This window comes from Capsicum annuum, chromosome 9, assembly GCF_002878395.1.
Source record: "Capsicum annuum cultivar UCD-10X-F1 chromosome 9, UCD10Xv1.1, whole genome shotgun sequence".
Classification (NCBI taxonomy): domain Eukaryota; kingdom Viridiplantae; phylum Streptophyta; class Magnoliopsida; order Solanales; family Solanaceae; genus Capsicum; species Capsicum annuum.
The window spans coordinates 29,556,977-29,570,806 of NC_061119.1; the positions used below are offsets into that span (position 1 = coordinate 29,556,977).

The following is a 13,830-nucleotide window of genomic DNA, read 5'->3' on the forward strand; positions in this document are numbered from 1 at the left end:
AATTTCTATCAGGTTGGTTCAGATATTGCATTGATCTTTGTTAGTCAAAATGTTGGTGATGCTTTGTTGTTCTAGAATGATAAAATTCTCTGCTTATAGATCAAGCATGATCTTAAATCTGGAAGAGTTGAACTGTAAACTTGAGTAATATGACGTTTATCACATGTGAATTGATGCATATATGAGTGCATGTACCTCTTTAGTCATACATGCTGTACAGATCGGGAGTTAAAATCGAGTTATTTCGTGGAAAAATTAGATTTCTTCTTTCTAATGGCTAACTATGTGAGCATATTTTTTGTTAGTACTTCATCCATGTTTTTTGTGGTACTCTGAAATTGGATAAAATTACTGCTTAAAAATAGATTTTCATTCTCAAACTAATTTTTTTCATTCTAAGTCTTAAAAGAGGATGGGAAAATGAGTAAAAAGATGAATTGGCAATCATTTGATCTTCGATAAGACTGATAATTCAAACATTTCTGTAATTAGATTGTCCACTCTTATAATTTTATTCAAAAACATTTCACAAATAGAAATCTCATGTGCACTAGACTTAATTCTATAGATCTATATTACCTTTTTTTTGTTTGATAGCCGTGGTGTCTAGGTCAGTTTGCGCGCACCTTAATTAATTCCATGGGATATTTGCTAATGAAAAGATTATTATATTAAGAAATCATTGGAACATGTGTCGTATAATTGACTAAGTAAATAGAGAAATAAATATAGCAAGCCAAATGAACATCAATTACTCTGTTATACAGTTTGCTCACAACTACTACAATAAGACATGAAGTATAGTCCCAACAAGAGACAAGTGGTGTCCGGAGGGAGGGATAGAAAGTGTTTATGAAAGATCCTCAACTCAAAGAAGGAAAAAACATAATATCCAGAGCCAATGAACCCAAGGCTAAAGTTGAACATTTAAGTGGCTGTTAGTATAGGGCAAAAGATAGAGGAAAAAGTTAGTATTCTGTAATACTTTTCCTCACTAGACTTGGCTTTCGAAATAATTCGTATTCTCTATTTCTCCTATTTGGTATTGGGAAACAAGACTATGTCATGATGGGTTACATAACGAAATGTAATAACTTGATAATTTTGACAAAACTTAATAACATTTAAAATCCAAACCGAGATTTTAGACATGAGTAGTAAAGAGATATGAGACAGTTATGTGGAAGTGAGAAAACAGCTAGCCACCAAAATGCAACACAAATGCTCTATTAAGACAAAAAGAGGTGTACAGAGTAACTAAGAAAAACAACTACAATATAAGATTATACTAACAGAATCAATGTGAAACAATTCAAAATATAGAAAAATTACTTAGGAGTTATAATATTCATAGAAAGAAAGAAAAAATAAATATAAGAACTTCATTACGAAACCTTCTTCAAAAAGTTCTGAAGGGTAAGCTACATAAACAATATACTGATCTCGCTACTGTACATTGTTGTTAGTTGCCACTTTTCTCACCTCAAATTCAATCAACTATATGTTGCAGCTTTTTCCGGTGCAAAAGTAACGATAAAAATAGCTACAAAAACTGCTATAATATTTTTGGATATATTCAACTTGTTAATTGTTATCAAAGGACAAAATTTAGCAATGACAACAATAACCAAAAAAATTATTAATTGAAATTCTCTAAAACTATATAGCCATTAAAAAATCAATAATATTTAACAAACTAAGAAAATATCCCGAAATAGGATATTTTAAGTACTTTCAATACTAGAAAGTCAACCGCATATTGAGTACTTGAGTTATCATCATATCCACATGCATATGGTCAAAAAACAAAAAAACTTTCATGCATTGTTTAAGAACAATGTTTAATAACAATACTTAAAAACAAACTTTCATTGCATTGCTTTAAAGTTTCTGCTTGATCAGCCCCACTGTTTAAGAACATTGTTCCTGTAAATTTAAAAATAGCGGATCATTTTTTAATTGTCATAATCCTATGTTAATAATAGGAGCGATATAGAGCACGTAAGACTTCAAAATCAATGATATAACAGTTTCAACAGTTTATAATTACAAAAAGATGAAGTAAAAAATCAACTACTCCAATTTCATCTATGAGAACTTTAATATCAGAATAACAGATAAAAAAATTGTAAATATAATGACCAAGTGATAGAAAAATAATGCCTATGATTCTAAATTAGTGTCTTTTTATGAAATAGGATCAACAGTAAATGTTTATTGTTTATCAACAAAAGTTGTATAACTCCTATAGTCTAATAGTAGAATTGACACAAATTACCTTGTCTTTGTGTTTTTCATCCATCTTCATAAGGTTGTCCAAAATACCTTTTGTCGGAACGAATTTGAGAAAGCTTGAATTTTGAGCCTTGAATCTTGAACCCTAAGTGAGTTTTCTTCTAAGCTTATTGAGAAAGAGCAGAATGTGTTTTTGACTAATGAAAAATGCATTGAGGGATTCAGGATCATTTAGTATAGGTAGAGTACAATTATTAATCAAGGAAAGGGCCATAATAACCCTAAAATACGAAAACAAAATGAAATTCCATCAAACCGGTTGGGGGGGGGGGGTTGCACGGCATGTCCCCAATAGTGGAACCTTCTCTTGCATGGCATGATGCCCAGAGCTGAGGTGAAATAGAAGACCCTCCCACCTATGCAGCGGGGACCTTTAATCCTTGGATCCCTCAACGCTATGCATTAGTGATGTGCTAGCATTCTGTTAGCACATTTAGGACTTTAAACTCGGAATAACTGTAAGTTCTTAAGTGACTACTATTGTTTTTGATTATATTTCTTATGATTTTGTAGGAAAGTCAAGAAGGATGAAAACTCATAAAAGCTACATCAAGAAGGATGATTTTTGTTGAAAGATGCAAGAAATTAAGTTCTGAAGATTTCATCTGAGCACTTGGTCTGATAAGCTATCAGATCTATGATAATCTATTAGAATATGTCATCAAATATAGGTAGAGAACAAGAAAGGTGAAGTATTTCTGACGATATTTTGTGATAAATTGTCAGATTTGTGATAAATCATCACAAATGTCATCACAAATGTTGTGAAAAGTCATCACAAATGTCATCAGATTTGTGATAAGGCGTCAGAAATGTCGTCACACATGAGCAGAAGGTCTGAAGATATTTTATGATAAGTTATCAAATTTGTGATAAGTCATCACAAATGTCGTCACAAAAGTCATCACAAATGTCGTCAAATTTGTGATAAGTTGTCACAAATGTCGTCACCTAAGGGGCAAAAATCTGAATTTTTAATTTTGACATTTTCTTAAGTTACGGCTATAAATAGTAGATTTTAGGGTTCATTCATCATTTGGAACTATCGGGAACTCATTCCAAAGGCTATTTTACTTTCCTTTAGTCTCTAAGCTTGTAATTCAATTTTTCAATCCTTTGATTTAGTTGTGGGAAATTCTTATTGTACTTAGAGGGGAATAAACTTTGTATTTCATATATTGTAAGTTTAATTACTTTAAATTATGAATACAATCATTGTTATCTCTTTCTATCTTATGAGCAACTAAAACCCACAACTAGGGTTTTGGGATCTATGACTATTCTTTCATTGATTTAGTAGTTGGTTAGGGTTCGAGTGATTATTGGAACATCTTGATAATTCTTTTATATTAATTAATTTTTGTTGGTTGCAAACAATAGGCTTCTTTTACAGTTGATTTTCTTGAGATAAGAAATCAACCCGAGTAAGAAATAAATTATCAACGAGGATTTGGGAAGGTTAAGTTCCCATCTAATGATTAATGTTGTAACAAAATTAATCAACTTGAGATAAATCAGTATGAATAGAATGACTTCTTAAGTTTGAGAGAATTAGGGAGTTCAACATCTAGGTAGGTTGAGAAACACTTAGATGGACTGTCAAAACTGATAATCTAGTGTTTCCCGCAAGTCATGAGAACTCGATGACACAACTATTATTTAATGGGGATTAGTAATCATAGTGATCACAACCCTAGTTTATTATTTATCATTGATTTGAACTATTGAACTTTTGACTTTGAGTTCTGAAGCAAGTTACAACTTTAACATCTGTTTGATCATTGAAAACCCTCATTTTATCTCTTTGTGCGAGTTGTTTGAATTTAACTTGTAGCTTTAGTTTCAAACTAGTTTAATCGCCACTCACATTGTTCCGTGTGGATTCGACCCTGACTTCAAAGTTGGGTAAATATATTGATGACGATCGCCTTGCACTAAATTGACGTCTAAATTGAGCGTTATAAAAAATGGCGCCGTTGCCGGAGAACAATTTGGCATATGAGTTGGTTTGGAATTTTAGTTTACTTTCTTGAATTCAAACTTGTAAATATTTGTTTAGTTTGTTTTCTTTTATTTTCTTTTATTTTTATTTTTCACACCTTTCTTTAGATAGATGGTCTTTTAAGTGATGATGATTCTTGTGACGATTCTTGTTATTATTGTGGGGAACCATATTTTGAGGCTTGCTGTCCAAATTTACTAAGAAGTGCATGGACTGGACCTTCACAATATGATGTGGATACTGTCCTACTTACTGTAACTTGGTGTTTGGCTTGTGGTCAAAGTGATTATACTGAAGATATGTGTGTTGTTATGATTCAAGTAAATAAATTGATGAAATGAATTTTAGAGAATCAAGAACAGCTGTGGGCAAAGATAAAAGAGTTACCACTCCCACCATGTTTATAGTGGCCAAACAAAGAAGAATATCAGGAGGACATTAGCCAATTTGAGGAGAAAACTCAAGAATCGCAACCACTCGATTGTTATCTTGATCTTGAGACTGACATTGAGAAGGTGAATAAAAGTGAGTGTGTAGTAGATAGCGTAAATTTTGAAGTAGGATTGATTGGGCCTCATTCAAAGCACTTTTCTACATTATGTGTAGATGACTCTTATTTGTGGAGTCATTTAAAATAGTAGAAGAGTGTAAAGATGAGGAACAAGAATCCTATATTCTTTATTTAACATTAGACAAGCAACATAAGAGCACAACTCACTTTAAGACCGAGTTGTTTACTATGATCATCCATTACTCAGCTTCTTAATTTTTGTACCACCAGCCTATGATCGAGGCAAGAAGATGGACTCTAAGTTAGGGGTGAAATTCATATCCTCAAGGTGAAGGAAAAAGCTGAGTCGGGTCGTGCCGCGACACCAAATTAGGTGCTTCTTGGGAGGAAACCCAAGGTATTTTGTTGTTTGTATTCGTATTATGTGATTGGCATCAAACCTTTGCACCCATAGTGACACAGGTATGTTTCTGACTGTCTTATTTTTGTTTTATGCATTGGGGATGTTGCATGATTTTACATTGAGGGTGGGGCTACTTGTGGTAGTTGATGTCCTCTTGGGGTTTTTGTTGCCATGCCTCTTTTCCTTAGAGTCATGTATCTAGTTGAGCCAGCATGTTTAGGCATATTCTATTATTTTATATGTTGTGGTTAACTGGGGGAAAAATAAGTATCTAGGATAGTTGACGTATTTTTGTTGATTTTTCTTGGAGTGATAATACCTCTCCAATTGTCTATCTGGTAACTGTGTGATGTACATCTATATGTGACTGCTGTGAATCTTTTTATGGAATTAGTACTAGGGACATGATAATCACTGCTCATAATTGCATGAACCCAATGGGTAGTAGGGTGTGATGTACCTTTTTGTCATGTGTGTCTGAGATACTACCTAGTTCCTATTGTGTGTTAAATCCAGAAGTTGCTTGGTTGGTCTTACCTCAGATATAGGATAGCGGTTAGGAAAGGATCACAGGCCATTGTTGATATTAATCCACTTTTAGCCTAAATGACCTTCTATGTGTGAATAATATCCCTTGATCCTGATTTTGAGCCTGAATGCCTATTCTTTTTTATTATACCTATCACCTTCCCATTTGTATCATAATGAACCTATTTTAGTCCTGGACCTCCTTGGACATTGTGCACTTTGACTTAGGCAAATAGCCTAAGTTGAGGGTGACTATCATAGGGGTGCGTGATATAAAGTCAGTATTAAGAAGGGTAATATTAAAAAAAATGCAAAGCAGGGTGTGGTAGGAAAAGAATTAGAAAAGAAAAGTAAAAAAAATGATGAATGAATAAAAACTGCACCCAGCTTGAATGTGTTTTAATCAAGAAAGGGAGAAATAAGGTAAAGGTTGATAAGTGAGACCCCAAAAATAATGTGGTGCCAAGGAAGCTTAGTTACTTTAAATATCCTTGAGTATCATACCAGCCCCAAGCCTACATTAGAAGCTAAAGAAAAGTCCTATAGTGATCCTAACTTAACTGTCTGAAAGCTTCGATAATGCAAATAAGGGCAAGCTTATGGTATTTGGCATACATTGACTGGAAATTCTTTTTGAGAGTGAGTGTCTCTTGACTGTGCCTGCATTTACATGCTTGATTTCATATATGAGTGAGGAGGGACTTCTTTGTTGTGAGGGCACACTGGTAATGTTGCTAGTTGTTAACTTGTTTGGATAGTGTAATATTTGTACATGCATGGTTATTGTTGCTGAATTAATGCCATATCTTGATTTCTATGTGTCGCACTGTTGTTTTTCATTAATATACACAGTTCAGTTAAAGTGAATGAACTTAGAGACAGTGATGAGTTTTGAGCTAAAATTAGTGATCAATTGTCATAGGTATCTTATGTTTCTTTTCGTTAAGCATCGTAGTTTGTGTTATGTAGTTTTTTGAGGACAAGCAATTGTTTTAAGTTGAGGGTGTTGATGTTCTAGCATTTTGTTAGCACATTTAGGACTTTTAACTCGGAATAATTGTAAGTTCTTAAGTGACTACTATTGTTTTTTATTATATTTCTTATGATTTTGTAGGAAAGTCAAGATGGATGTAAACTCATGAAAGCTATGTCAAGAAGGATGATTTTGGTTAAAGATACAAGGAATTAAGTTATGAAGATTTCATTGGACAACTTGATCTGATAAGCTATCAGATCTGTGATAAGCTATCAGAATGTGTTGTCACATATAGGCAGAGAACAAGAAAGGTGAAGCATTTCTCACTACATTTTTTGATAAGTCGTCAGATTTGTGATAAGTCATCACAAATGTCGTCACAAATATTTTGATTAGTCATCCCAAATGTCATCATATTTGTGATAAGTCATCAAAAATGTCATCACACATGGGCAGAAGGTCTGAAGACATTTTGTGAAAAGTTATCAGATTTGTGATAAGTCATCACAAATGTCGTCACCTAAGGGGCAAAAATTTGAATTTTTAATTTTGACTTTTTCTTAAGTTATGACTATAAATAGCAACTTTTAGGGTTCATTCATCATCTGGAACTATAGGGAACTCATTCCAAAGGCTATTGTACTTTCCTTTAGTCTCTAAGCTTGTAATTCAATTTTTCTATCCTTTGATTTAGTTGTGGAAAATTCTTATTGTACTTGGAGGGGAATCAACTTTGGATTTCATCTTTTGTAAGTTTAATTGCTTTAAATTATGAATCAAATCATTGTTGTCTCTTTCTATCTTATGGGCAACTAAAAACCACAACTAGGATTGTGGGATCTATGACTATTCTTTTATTGATTTAGTAGTTGGTTAGGGTTAGAGTGATTAAGGGAAAATCTTGATAATTCTTTTGTATTAATTATTTTTGTTGGTTGCAAACAATCGTGTTTGCTTACTGTTGATTTGCTTGAGATAATAAATCAACCCGAGTAAGAAGTGAATTATCAATGAGGATTTGGGAAGGTTAAGTTCTCACCTAATGATTAATGTTATTACAAAATTGATCAACTTGAGATAAAATTAGTATGAATAGAATCACTTCTTAAGTTCGAGAGAATTAGGGAGTTTAACATCTAGGTAGGTTGAGAAACACTTAGATGGACTGTCGAAACTAATAATCTGGTGTTTCCTGCAAGTCATGAGAACCCGATGCCACAACTATTATTTAATGGGGATTAGTAATCATAGTGATCATAACCCTAGTTTATTCTTTATCATTGATTTGGACTATTGAACTTTTGGCTTTGAGTGTTGAAGCAAGTTACTATTTTAACATCTGTTTGATCATTGAAAACCCCTATTTTATCTTTTTGTGCTAGTTGTTTGAATTTAACTTGTCGCTTTAGTTTCAAACTAGTTTAATCACCACTCACATTTTTCCCTGTGATTCAACCCTGACTCCGAAGTTGGGTAAATATATTGATGACGACCGCGTTGCACTAAATTAACGTGCAAGTTGAGCGTTATCAATGAGCCAAAAATCATGTCCCAAGAGATACAAAACAAATGGCCATATATGCTTTTGAAGACATCATTGGAGGCCAAAACATAACGAATCAAGACTTAGTCACCTCAAAGGCACAAGAACATGCATGGAGGACCCGTTTTGAGCATGACATAAAACAAACTCGTGTGTGGAAGATTGCGTGGGGGCTTACCTTTGAAGCTAACCCGAGACCACAAGTGTTGAAGTATTACCCCATGGTTTTGGAGAATTGAAGAATAACCCTTCATTAAGGGTATTTTTGGGATTAAACTTGTTGGAAAGACACTCCATGGCTGCCCCTTTCATTAAGTATATTTTGGTCATTTTTCTATGTAATAAGCTAGCCTATAAATAGTCTTCTATTAGGTCTTTTTCTCCTTAGTTTTATGATGATGAATATTTGAGACATTGAAAGTTCTCTCTATTTGAGAGTGTAGTTCTTAGCTTAGGGCTTGGAAAGGCCATCTTTAGTGTAGGGCTTGGAAAACCGATATTGTACGTTTCTTAGAAACGGTGGTTGTGAGGTGAAGTTGATTTCCTATTATTTGATCTCTCAAACAAATCTTCAATTTCAAGTTTAAAACATATACTTATACGTGTAAATCAATTTAAGGGAATAAGGCCTAATGGCCAAAACAACTATATCATTAAACAGGCATAAAGCATAATATAATCATGGATCTCAAAACCCCTTTAAGAAATTCATGCTTGATGATTTTTAAATCATAATTGGGTGTTTTCAACAAGCCCATGTGTTTTAGGATAAACCCCACATACCTCAATTTAGGAATCTTATGAATGATTATTGAAGCTTACGGTCTGGGGATTCCAAGTCTTCAATTAGTTTCGAAAACCCACGGTTGAATCTTGAGTTATTTGGGTTTTTATTTTGAAATCCTAGAGAGTGTTCTTGCAAATTTTAGAAGGAAATATGAATAATGTGGTCACTAGAGAGAAAAATCCCATGTTTAAGCTGATAAGGGGGTGAAAATTACCCAATATACCCTTAATGAGATAAAATAAAATATAATTAGGAACCTAATTTTATGGGCTACCATGACACGCCACTATCGCGGTGGTTCACTGGAAATTGATGAATGGGATTTTTAGGGTCATCGCGATGCGGAGCCATCCCGTTGTCCCCCTGGTTCGGACCTGGAACTTCAATGCGACGCGCCACAATTGCGCTAGGCTACTAGAATTTGACAATTGTTAAATAGACCCCCTCCGTGATGCGCCAAACACTAAAATGATGGCATTTTATGTCTAGGACTTCAATTAGCCATAACATCTTGCCCGAGTATCGAATTTGGGTGAATCTTATATCGATGAAAATCTTATTCAATTTCCCACACTATAGAATTGATTAACATGAAAAGTTTGCATAGTATTTTTGGATTTGGATCATCTACGCATAGAAATGATGATTTTTATTCCAGCCTAAAATATGGGGTATTACAAAAAAAATGGAATATTGTATCACTGTGTATGAACAAACCCCTCAACAGGGACTCTATGTCTTATTTGGAATGGTGGAAAAACTTAAGAGAAGTGGAGTCTCTTTATCCAACTACAAACCAAATACGGTAACAAATGGAAGACAATAGCAGCTAAAGTACCAGGTCAAACTGCTAAAAGATTGGGAAAGAGGTGGAAATTATTCAGATAGAACAAATGAGAGAGCAGAAGGTAATCAATAAGATTGTTGATCTAGTGGATGAGGAAAAATACAACCTCACTCTTGAGACCTTTGCAGAGAAGATTGTGAAAGAGTGGAGTGTTCCTGGATTACTTATGGTTATATCTTATGGATGTTTCCTCCATGCTGATGCACCAAATCCTATGACATAGACTCTTGTTCCTCCATTTCTTTCTAATTCTACTGCTCTTTCAACTGCATGTCAGATCATTATATCAATCCATGACTTTAAGTCACTCTCCATCAATAGTGCTACATACTTCTATGCGTCATATTCCACGGCTACAGATAGATAGAAGACCTAAAAATGGGCCCCTCATCTTTACTAGTTTTCCACCTTATAGAGAAAATCCATTTATTGCTGAACTTGTAGAATGATGTAAGAAACTTAACGAAGGACATCGAACTTGGACTGCACATAAGAAGGAAGTTGCTTGGAAGTTAAGGAGGGTGGAATTACAAACTGAATCAGAGAAAAAAAAAGTTAGTGAGAAGATGTAGGAGACTGAAGAAAAAATGAATGGTTTTAAGGAAGAGTAGAAGGAAACTTTAAACTAGATTGAAGCAGAAAACAAGGAGCAACTAGCAGGCTTGAGGAGGGATGCAGAAGCAAAGGACCTTGAATTGGCCGAATAATAGGCGTCCAAACACCTACTCCTTGCTAAGTTGCTTAAGAAGATGGGATGACAATCAAGACTTGCAGAACCTAATGGTGGCTGCTAAAGCAAAGCTAAGAATTCTCGTGTGTCCTGGCTGCCTAAGAAGGTTATTTCAAATTGGTACAACTTTTCTTACTGTAAACTTGGTTGTTTCATCACTGCCTTCTATTTGGTGTACTATGTTTTTGTTTCTGCTTGATATTTCTATAGCCGGCAACTTGTTTTTTTGGAATTTACAAGGAATTTGATGCAACTTTGTGACAACATTTTGTGCCTATAGCTTTTAGTAGTAACATCCATCAACATCTTATTTTCTTGCGCTATTTTGCAAAGTAGGGGAAATATAGGAGAAAAACAGAAAAGTAGGAACTTATTATTGATTCCGATACTAGTATATTGAATGAACTCTGAGTGGAAACTACAGAGTTGTAAGTGGATTTTCTGTAGTTCTTGTTAAAAGTAGCTGGCTTTCCATAGTTTGGATAAGTCTTTGATAGATATTCTAATTTAGGTTTACAATGGAATATTCTAAAACTTATGTCTATTTTTCTTTATAATCATGGTGTTCAGGTTAACTTGCAAAAAATTTTAGTAATTCCACAAGATCCCTGCAATCTTCTATCAATGAAAGTATTGAAGAGAACTATTTTTGCAGGCCTTCTCTAATCTAGCTCCTTATTTGTAATTTTTCTTCTTTCCACCTCAATTTAATGTTCATAGCACAAATTCTTGTTCTGTCTCTGATTCTATGTTCAATATTCTTCAATTTGTTGTACTCGGCCTAAAGGTTCTCCTAAAACAACCTTTTTGCCTCCATGACATAGGTGTAAGACCTGTGTACACTCAATCCTCTACAAAGCCACTTGTGGAGTCTCTCTTGGTATGTTATTGTTGAATGGAATTTCCAATACATATTCCAATCGAGGATTTAATTATCTTGACTTCATTGAACTATACAAGCCAACTTGCGGAAACCTTGACTAATTTCATGGGGTACTTTTTATGTCTTGTCAGCACATGAACTAAATTAATTGTCAACAAAGACTTGAACGGAAAAAAAGATATCACAAATTTTGCAAGTTTCTTTATTCCACCTCCTTATTTACAAAGATAACCTTCAAGGGAAAGTCATTTTTTTCAGAATAAGTGAAACATATAATACAAAATCTAGTGTCCCCTTATATACTAAAAGGCTATAGCAGCAACAATTTAGTTGTGGCTAGTAATTTCATAGCTAGAGTTATTTGCGATGATAACTACGAGTTGATGCATTAAATGTGCGTTTATGGTAAGTAAGTATCTTGAGCCGGGGTCCTTCTGGAAACAACTTCTCTTCTTCATGTGAGGTAGTGGTATGGACTGAGTACACTTTACCCTCCCCATAGCCCACTTTGTGCGAATGCACTGGGTATGTTGTTGTTGTAGTGTAAAGTAAGTGTGTTAAAATTAAATTGTTACTTGTGTTTATGCGATTGTATTTTAGTTTAGGGCCCTAAAATGACATTCTTCAGTAGTAAACTGCATTAAATGTGAAACACTTTCATGGAATGAACTTTGCTCGTGTGAATAGGTTGCTTAAGATATATATATGGTTCTGATTCTTTATTTTAGTACTGAAAATAAAATGGTGCTAAACATTTTATCAGGTAAATTATGAGGAGTTTGAGACCATGGTAACTGGTGTTTACACCTGGAAATGAGAGAGAGACAACAGTGGCGATCTGAAGAGGATGCTTTACCGTAGGCATATGTTAGACAGTATGGACTAAAAGAATGGCTCCTTGTATCGTAGTGTATAAACACCCCCCTCAACAGGAATGCTAAATCTTGTTTGGAAAGGTGGAAAAACTACCTGAAACCAGGGATTAAAAGAGGATCATTCACTGTAGAGAAGCAGCGTCTTGTTATCTGACTACAGGCTAACCACGGTAACAAATGGAAGAAAATAGCAGCTGAAGTACCAGGTTGAACTGCTTAAAGATTAGGATAGTGGTGGGAAGTATTCAAAGAGAAGAAATAGAGAGATAAAAAAGAAAAAAATAAGGTTGTTGATCTAGTGGATGAGGGAAAATACAACCACATTCTTGAGACCTTTGCAAAGAGGATTGTAAAAGAGCGGAGTGTTCTAGGTTTACTTATGGCCTCTTCTAATGGAGGTTTCCTCCACGCTGATGCACCAACTTCTACTCCACAGTCTCTTCTTTCGCCATGGCTTTATAATTCCAGTGCTCCTTTAACTGTTTGATCGTCATCTCCATCTATGACTTTAAGTCCCTCCCCATCAACAGTGCCACCTACTCCTATGCCCGGTCTTCCATGGCCACAGACAGATAGAGGACCTAAAAATGTGCCCCTTCTCTTGACCAGTATTCCACATCATGGGGTTGCCCCTCCTTGTGAAGAATATCCATTTATTACCGAACTTCTAGAATACTGTAAGGAACTAGACGAAGGGCTTTGTAATTGGACTGCACATAAGAAGGTGTCAATTTTTTGCTGAATACCTCTCAATATTGAGAGTGTTGTCATTAAATAGAAAATATTCAATGATTACATCCCTAAAGATCCATCTTCCTATCCCCACCAAATCTACTCTTACTAAAGTCACTATTACTCTCTTTAACTACTAAATCAAATCTATGTAATTACACCAATATACAACAATATATGATTACATTAATATACAATATTTACATCATGCTAACAACCCCCCTCAAATTGATGCTAGTAGATCAAGAATCATCAATTTGCCGATGAGAAACTGATGCCGTTGTCGTTCCATTGATTTTGTAAATACATCAGCTATTTAAAGATCACTGGACACATGCAGAAGAGTAATGACACCTTTATCTACAACTTCTCATATATAATGATAGTCTACTTCGATGTGTTTGGTCCGCTCATGATAAACCGGATTAGTAGCACTCTGAATAGCACTTGTATTGTCAACATGGAGAGGAGTGGGATTAGACTGATGAAATCCAATCTCAACAAGTAGTCCACAAAGCCATACAATCTCGGATCAAGCAGTAAACATTGCTCGATATTCAGCCTCTATTAAAGATTTTGACAAGTGGTCTTGCTTCTTACTCTTCCAAGATATCAAAGACTCTCCAAGAAACATGCACCAACCATTAATCGAACGACGAGTGTCAGAACATCCCACCCAATCAGAATCACTAAAAGTATTAAGATGAATAGGTGAACC

At 34.6% G+C, this 13,830-nt stretch overlaps 2 pseudogenes; both read left to right on the plus strand.

The window, feature by feature from the left end:
* The first annotated feature begins 9,635 nt into the window (after nucleotides 1–9,635).
* LOC107841609 lies at nucleotides 9,636–10,686 on the plus strand (annotated as a pseudogene).
* Nucleotides 10,687–12,276: 1,590 nt separating this feature from the next.
* Nucleotides 12,277–13,339, plus strand: LOC107841608 (annotated as a pseudogene).
* The last annotated feature ends 491 nt before the right edge of the window (nucleotides 13,340–13,830 follow it).